The sequence below is a fragment of the Microtus ochrogaster genome, linkage group LG5 (genome assembly GCF_000317375.1).
Source record: "Microtus ochrogaster isolate Prairie Vole_2 linkage group LG5, MicOch1.0, whole genome shotgun sequence".
NCBI lineage: Eukaryota > Metazoa > Chordata > Mammalia > Rodentia > Cricetidae > Microtus > Microtus ochrogaster.
The window spans coordinates 23,895,982-23,904,409 of record NC_022031.1 but is presented as its reverse complement, the minus strand read 5'-3'; the positions used below and the strand labels follow the sequence as shown (position 1 = coordinate 23,904,409).

At 39.6% G+C, this 8,428-nt stretch overlaps 1 long non-coding RNA gene across 1 annotated transcript in view; it reads left to right on the top strand.

Annotated features, from left to right (window-relative positions):
• LOC113457730 overlaps positions 1-8,428 on the top strand; it is a 314,883-nt gene that overhangs the window by 257,557 nt on the left and 48,898 nt on the right. The window lies entirely within an intron of this gene.

Here is an 8,428-nt window from a genome sequence, read left to right as displayed (position 1 = left end):
CTAAATAAGAAGGTGAACCCAAAGAAAAACATATAGTCATCCACCTGGATATGGGAAGTAGACAAGATTACAGGGCAAAACCTGGGAACTTGGGGATGAGTTGGCATGGGGCTAAGGGAAAATGGGGTAAGATACTATGATATTTGATGACTAATTAGATATGCCATTTTAAAATGATAACTTGATTGACATTTTTACATATTAAAGTCTCATAATCATTTATTCAATTTGATGACTAAAGAGTGATTTATGTCTTCCGTTTTCCATATCAAATTGATTCTAGATACTATTACCCATGGCAGATTGACCAAAGTAATACAAATAGATTTAAATATATACTGAAGTAATAAATTCCTCCTAGCTCATAGATAGAGATTGCAAATCAAGTACCTTTTCTATGTGATAGTGGAAGAAAATTAAGAGTTTACACCTGTCTTCCTAAGAAGGTCCTGCTATCATATATATTTCTAATAAAATAATATGTGAATCACATTCTCAGGAATGCTAGACCACTTCTGAGATATGTAAAGGGGAAATGGTTAGCTGCTTTGGCTCCTAGGCAAATTTGCCATTGTTTTCTGCAGAAATGTAGACTATCTGATTACTAATAACCATATAAAAAGTGCATAAAACCTCTTAAAAATGGATTGTTATTTATAAGTAATCTTGGGACTAGTTTTGAAAAAAATTTTTCAAGCCACTATACTGATAACAGTCTCTGTTCCTAATTTAGTTTCTACTGCTGCAATGATCTTTTTCACTGGAGGCAAAAGAGCATGGGAGTTGAAAAGACTGGCATCTGATATTCAATGATTTAAATCATTGTTTGTTATGAGACCTTAAGCAGGTTTTTTTTCTTTGTGTTCCTCTCTTCAGCTATTACATCATAATAACTCTGTGCTTCGTGCATCTGTTGTAATGATTAAATTCATGTAGCACCTTGGCATGCACCCACACAAGAATACACATCCACAAACTCATAGATAAGAAACCCTTTTACTTAATCACATACTAAAGATTGTAATTGCCTGTCAACTTTTTCAGTACATTCCAGAGCCTCTAAAATATCTCATTAGACTACAATATTATTAACTTTCAAATTCTATTTTTCTCTTAATATTCCCTCCTTTCTGTATCTCCTTGACTTAGTCTTCCATTTTAATTTCAGTGATGTTAGTATTTAGCTGGGCGGTGGTGGCACATTCTTTTAATCCCAGCACTCGGGACACAGAGCCAGAACGATCTCTGTGAGTTTGAGCCCAGCCTGGTCTACTAGAGCTAGTTCCAGGCTACTAGGAACTATTACACATATCCTGTTTCAACCACCCCCCCCAAATGTTGATACGTAATAGTCCAGAAAATATTTGAGACCACCACATAATTATAAATTTATTTTGAAGAAAGACTACATGTTTAAACTTAAGAACATGTATTTCTTGTTTATGTATTCTCAATATGTGTTTTTTTCGATGAACTGTATGTGGCAGAGACTAAATAAAAGTCTACAGTGACCACCTCGATGTATAGAACCTAACATGTAAACAGATCCTAAGTTTTATGAATAGGTTTACTTGAATAAAGAAAAGACCTCTATTAATGATTGCTACTTTAGAAAAAAATTAAATCTGTCAGTTTTAAGTCACACATGTAAGAACCGTTCACTGCTCCCAATAACAACAGGGAACAAATGTGACTGATTTGTTGAGACACATTGTCAGCATCTAGACTTGAGATTAGTTTCGAAGCACAAAGCCAATCTCATATGGTTCAAAGTTTGTACTTTAAATTGGCAACAGCATTCTAGATTCAGATAAGAATATGGGGGAAAAAATCTATTCATTATACATGTGAGAAGATTTTCTTCAGTTCAGAAAATTTGGGCCAAAGTCATGTCACTATCTCAGACAGGGAGAAGCTTTTAATCACATTTTAAATACTTGATTGATAACCATACACTAAGGTTTCAGCAAGGATTTAATTCTTAATAATAATTTTTAAATAGTATTTTGCTTAGAGATTTTGCTATATACCTCTTTGTCTTATTTGGGCTCCCGTATGAAACTCCAGTTCCACATAAACTCAAAACTCAATAACATCGAATTTAGAAAAGTCAAAAGTGATGGTCTATACTGCACAGCATGTCTCTTCAGGCTTAAATGGTGCCTATCACAGAAATTCCACATTCCTCCTCTCAGCCTGTTAGCCCCGTGGTTCTTTCTCCTTTGTATTTTCTATCTCTGTAGGTCTCCTAATTTCAAGTTATGTTACAGATCCATAATAACAAAGCATCAGATACACATACTAGCAGAAACGATTGAGGACTCGGCTCTAGACTCAGAGATACAGCGGCCTGAATTGTGACAAAGATGCCAAATCCATATATATTGGAGAAGACGCATCTCCTTCAATAAATGACGCTGAGAGCTGCATATCCACAAGTAATAGAATGAAACTCAATCTTTTTTGTCTTATATAAACATTAACTCCAAATGAATCAAATATCTTAAAGTGTGACCTGAATCTCTGGAACTGTCAGAGTAGAAGTTATAGAAACCACTTGATATAGGCAAGGGTTTTTCTTAATAGGACTCCTGTTGCTCAGGAAACAAAGCTATGACTTAACAAGTGAGAACTAATGAAATTGAGAGAGCTACTGTGTGGCAAGGAAGCAGCAAGCATAGTGAAGAAACAGCTCACAGAGTGAAGTCTTTTCTAACAATACACCTGCAAGAGGATCAGTGCCTACAATATACAAATAACAAGAAATAACCTAACTTCATCAATGAAAGGACAGCAAAGTGAGCCATTCATTGACAAAAGGTAACATATAAATTACAATTAAACATCTGAAAAACGTTCAGCCTCAGTAGCCATCCGAGAAATGCAACTAAAATTATACTGAGGTTCCATCTCACATCAATCAGAATGGCAGTCTCTGTTGAATTAAGAGCGGCAGAGCTGCATCCCCAGCACCTGGCCGCCTGCAAGGCTAGCTTTATACCCGAAATAATTACACGGAAACTGTATTCTTTTAATCACTGCCTGACCCATTAGTTCCAGCCTCTTATTGGCTAGCTCTTGCATATTGATCTAACCCATTTCTATTAATCTTTGTAGCCCACAAGCTGGCTTACCAGGAATGATCTTAACCTGCTTCTGCCTGGAATGTGAGAACCATGGCGACTCACTGACTCAACTTTTTTCTCCCAGCATCCTGTTCTGTTTTCTCCGCCTGCCTAAGGGTTGGCCTATGAAATGGGCCTAGGCAGTTTCTTTATTAATAAGAAATCACTCCCACATCATTTCCCCTTTTTCTGTTTAAACAAAAAAGAAAGGCTTTAACTTTAACATAGTAAAATTACATATAACAAACCAGTTATCAAGTAAGAATTGCAGGTACAGTATTTATATCTATTTTATCTTTTATCATAAAAATGGAAAACTATAACTACCTATCCATTCTTCGACTCCATCAAAGACTCCAGAAGGATATAATATTACCTAAGCAAACAAGAAATAAGAAAACTCTAGAAATGACAGAGACATCTCGCTGCCTGGACAGTCACCCAAAGTTCCTCTGTACCATTGGGGCATCCATCTTTGGCCTACAGGCCCATAGTTTCCAGCAGACATTTCCATGAAGCAGGAAAATTCCAAAGACAGCTAAGGGTTGGCCTATGAAATGGGCCTAGGCAGTTTCTTTATTAATAAGAAATCACTCCCACATCAAGTCACTTAAGCCCGCTTTACTTCTTTATTTTTATTAAATTTCCTGGTATCTGTTTTAGGCTCATGTCCTTGATTCATTGGAGTTGAGATTTGTGCAGGGTGATGTTGATATTTCCATTCTTCTACACATGGCCATCTGTTTCGTTTGACCACCACCATTTGTTGAAAATGATGTCTTTTCCCCAGTGTCTATTGTCTATTTTGGCTTCTTTGTACAAATAAGGTGTCTAAAGGTGTGTGGAATTATATCTGGGTCTTCAGTTTGATTTTATTGACCACTGAATGGAATTCCAACTAGAACCTAACTAGAATATTCACCCATACTTACTAACACTCTCAGTGTTGGAAGGTACTTTGTATGTTACCAGAAGAGAAAAGAAATCATCATTATCAATTTCTTTTAAATTAGTGTGAACAAAGTGGTACAAACAGACTCTCTCTTAGGTCAAAGAAAGTGACCTTGTTTTAAAATAAAGCTTGTAGAGTTGGCTTCCTCAAAACAACAGCAAAAATTGGAAAACAGATTAATTGGAAAAGTGTGTGTGTGTGTGTGTGGTGGGGAGAGAACCAGACGAACAGCAATGTCCTGTGCCATCACCAGTCTGCTGGGAGTGCTCCTATTATCCCAGAGAGCTGTATTAAAGTCATTCATCTTATATATGTTCTGTCAGTTTTAGGTCAGAATTTTGTAAAGTTGTGCTGTCAACATGGAGAGAGTGACTAAATTGACAATAGGGTAAACTGGTAATCCAAGAATTTAAATACTATTAGTCAGCTAGTCAGCAATGTATTATTGCTATAATATAATGGGAAAAGATGAGGGAGAGAGAAAGAGAGATCGAGAGAGAAAGAGAGAGAGAGAGAGAGAGAGAGAGAGAGAGAGAGAGAGAAAGAGAGAGAGAACAAACAAGAAAGAAAAGAAAAGAGATTGCACAATGAAATGAGAAAAAAAAAACCTGCACAAACAAAAGTAGATGATTGTATCAAGGGAAGAAAAGTAAAGTCTAGTCATATAAACTATGAGAAAGTAAAAGGACTGCTGAAATGAAATAAAACAAAAAAGGGATGCCAAGTGGCAAAGCGGAAAAAATAAGATCATAAAGCAGTCTTAGAGCAGGTTGGTTCTTGGACGCTGAAAGATATAAGCATCTGGTTCTGTGTGTGAAAGAGGAGGCTCAGTTGACCTTGTGAACGCTTCTCTTTCCCATGGTTTAACACAGTGCTGAGCCGATGTGGGACAGGGATATGCTGTGGGCCTCTGCTGTCTTCACTTTCCTAGTCTGTTTGTCAGGGTGTCTGTTTGCCCCTTATTTTTGCAGTCTGTGTGCTGGACAGTTTTTTAGTCATGGCCATATTTTCTAGCACATCCTGCTTTTGTGGCTAATGTTCAGCTGAGGTTATCTTCCAAGTCCCTTGGGGGTGTGGAAATCAATTAAAACTTTGAGTTATGCACAGATCTCAGGCTTTGGGGTGTGTCTGTGCTTTCATGCCCTTCTCAGAATTAATCTCCCCTGCTTGGTGATGCAGCTATTTGTTCCAAGTAGATGGGTGGAGTTTCATTTTTGGCACAACAGCCGTGAACAGCAGCTAGTTAGCTTTAGAGGCTGACCTACCATGTAATCTCAGTTCAAGGGCATCTAGTTCAGGTTTATTAGTTAATCTGATGTGTTACTGGCAACTGAGTTTGGGTTATTTGCCTTTGCACTATGTTGCCTGAGGAGGGCTTTGGTGTTGCAAGATCAGCAGCGGGCCTCCCAACCCCCTAGTGTTCCTTTTGATAGCTTTAGAAGTCTATGTGGGTTTTGAGTGAATGGAGTAATTTTCTCTTACCTCTAAAACGTGCCTTGAGTCAACATGATCAAAGCCCTTATGAACTTACAGAGACTGAGGCAGCGTGCACACACGGGTCCTGCATGGGTCGCATGAGGTCCTCTGCTTATTATGGCTTCTTGTTTAGTGTGTTCATGGGATTCCCGTGTGAGGGAACAAACAGGTTTCTGACTCTTATGCCTTCTTTTGGGCTCGTTTCCTTCTGTTCCTTTGTTTATTCCAACTCTGATGTGATAACTTTTGTTTTATCTTATATTTAATTTTGTTATATTTTAAAAGATAATGAATGAAAATGTAGCCACTAGGGCAGTGGTTCTCAACCTTCCTAATGCTGTAACACTTTTAATACAGTTCCTCGTTGTGGTGACCCCCAACCAAAAAATTATTTTCATTGCTATTTCATAATTGTAAATTTGCTACTGTTATGAATCATACTATAAATATTTGTGGTTCCCAGTCATTTTTGGTGACCCCTGTGAAAGGGCCACTCAACCACCAAAGGGGTCAGGACACACAGGTTGAGAACCACTGTTTCAGGGTAAAGGTTAATAGCTGAACTGTCATTTATCCTGGCTGGGAGAAGGAAAATAAGTTTTCTCCTATAGCGTGAGACGGTATGGGTATATTAATCACTGCAGCACAGGCCTCATGTTGAGGAGTAGCTGACCAACATACAATGAAATCCACAGGGTTTTATGTGCTTTTATTTGGTTACAGTTTGGTGTGTGTGTTTTCTTCTTTTGGGGTGTGGTTTTACTTTGTTTTTTTGGTTGGGGGGGTTATTGTTCTTTTTGATTTTTATTTGTTTTTGAAAAAAGAACTTAAAGTTGAGGGATGGGGAGGAAGGAAGAGAGGATCAGGAGGAACTTGGGAGAGGGGAAGAATATTAAATTTTAACAAATTAAAAATAAATTAAAATAAATATTCTGTGTTAGGTGCTGTGCTGTGTTGACTCCTGCTGTGAAGCAAGCTCCAGTGTTAGCTACATAGTCCCTTTAACCTATCTGAGTGCAGCCCAGGAGACGTTGGTCCCCAGCCTTGTCTTAGGAGAGTCTCTCTAGTGACTGGGGCACGGCCCAGCACAGTGCACAGTGTTCACACAGAGGGTCCAAGTTCAGGTCCCAGCACCCACATCAGGTGGCTCAGGACCATAGTGACTCCAGCACCAAGTTTCCTATGCCTCTGGCCTCTGCGGCACTTGTGTATGTGAGCACATATGTCTCCATATAAAAATTAATTTAAAATATTAAGTAATTATTTTAAAATATTCTTTTATGTTAATGAATTAACATTCTGGCTGTAAAGATCATAAAATATTTGAGTAAGAACTTCGTGAGCAGTTCAGCACTGTTGCAGACTCTGTCTCTAAGTGGAAACTGAGGTCAGAATAATCAAATTACAGTTAAGTTCGCTTTTGATATAGAAAACTCGTACATTTACATAATAGAGTATTACTCAGCAGTAAAAAACAATGACATCCTGAAATTGCAGGTAAATGGACAGAGCTAGAGGAAAACATTCTGAGTGAGGTAACACAGACCCAGAAAGATAAACATGGTATGTCCTTACTCATAAGTGGATACTAGCTGTAAAGCACAGGAAAACAGGCTATAATCCACAACCCCAGAGAAGCTAGGTAAAGAGGAGGACCCTAAGAGTGACATACATCAAGGGCCCCATGTCGCGCACCGCACACCTGTGTCTGTGCTCTGTGAGCTAGAACCCAGTTCGCGAGCTTCAGGCAAGGGGCTGGAGGTTGAGAATACAGAGACAGACCGACACGCAGACTTTCAAATACTGATACCAAAGCCCTCCTTTATTAACACCAGGTAGGCTTAAATACACTGCAGTCAATGGCCAACAAATGGAAATCCCATCCTCTGATCCTCTAAGCTAGGCACAGCTTCTAGTAACTTTAATTAGAAGGTTCTAGGAGGGAAAAGCAGCTGAAGGCCAGGACTCATTAATCCCAACATCCAGATGAAGGCCAGGACTTAATTGGTCCCAACAGCCCCAGGAAAGGGAAATAGTTAAGATCTTCTGTGTCAACTAAGAAGGGGAATAGAAGGGAGGGGATGGGGGATGGGAACGCGAGGCTCAAGATGGCCAAGTTGGGAGAGTGATGGAGAGGGGATGCAATGAAAGAGATATCTCGATAGAGGCAGCCATCATGGGGTTAGGGAGAAACAAGGTGGTAGGGAAATTCCCAGGAATCCACCAAGGATGACCTCAGCTAAGACTCCTAGCAATAGTGGAGAGAGTGTCTGACCTGGCCTTCCCCTATAATCAGATTAGTGACTACCCTTATTGTTATCATAGAACTGACATCCAGTAACTGATGGAAGCAGATGCAATGATCCACAGCCAAGCATGGGGCTGTTCTCCTGGAGCTTAGTTGAAGAGAGAAAGGAGGGATTATATAAGCGGTGTGTGTGTGTGTGTGTGTGTGTGTGTGTGTGTGTGTGTGTGTGAAGATCATGAATGGTGAAATCACAGAGATAACTGACCTGAGCTGTGGGAGTTCATGGACTCGGGACAGGGAAACTTGCATGGGACTGACCTAAGCCCTCTGTATGTGGGTGACAGTTATGTGGCTTGATCTGTTATGGGGGGCATGGCTGTGGAACCTGAACATACCCTGGGTGCATGGCCTGGCATTTTGGAACCCACTTTCTATGGTGGGATACCTTGCTCAGCCTTGATACAAGGGGGAGGAGCTTGGTCCTGCCTCAACTTGGTGTACTTGACTTTGTTGACTCCCAAAAGAGACCTTACCTCCTCCTCTGAGTGGATGGGGGTACAATGGGGGATGTGAGAGGGTAGGAGAAGGGTAGTGAAGGGTAACTGGGGCTAGAATGTAAAATTTATA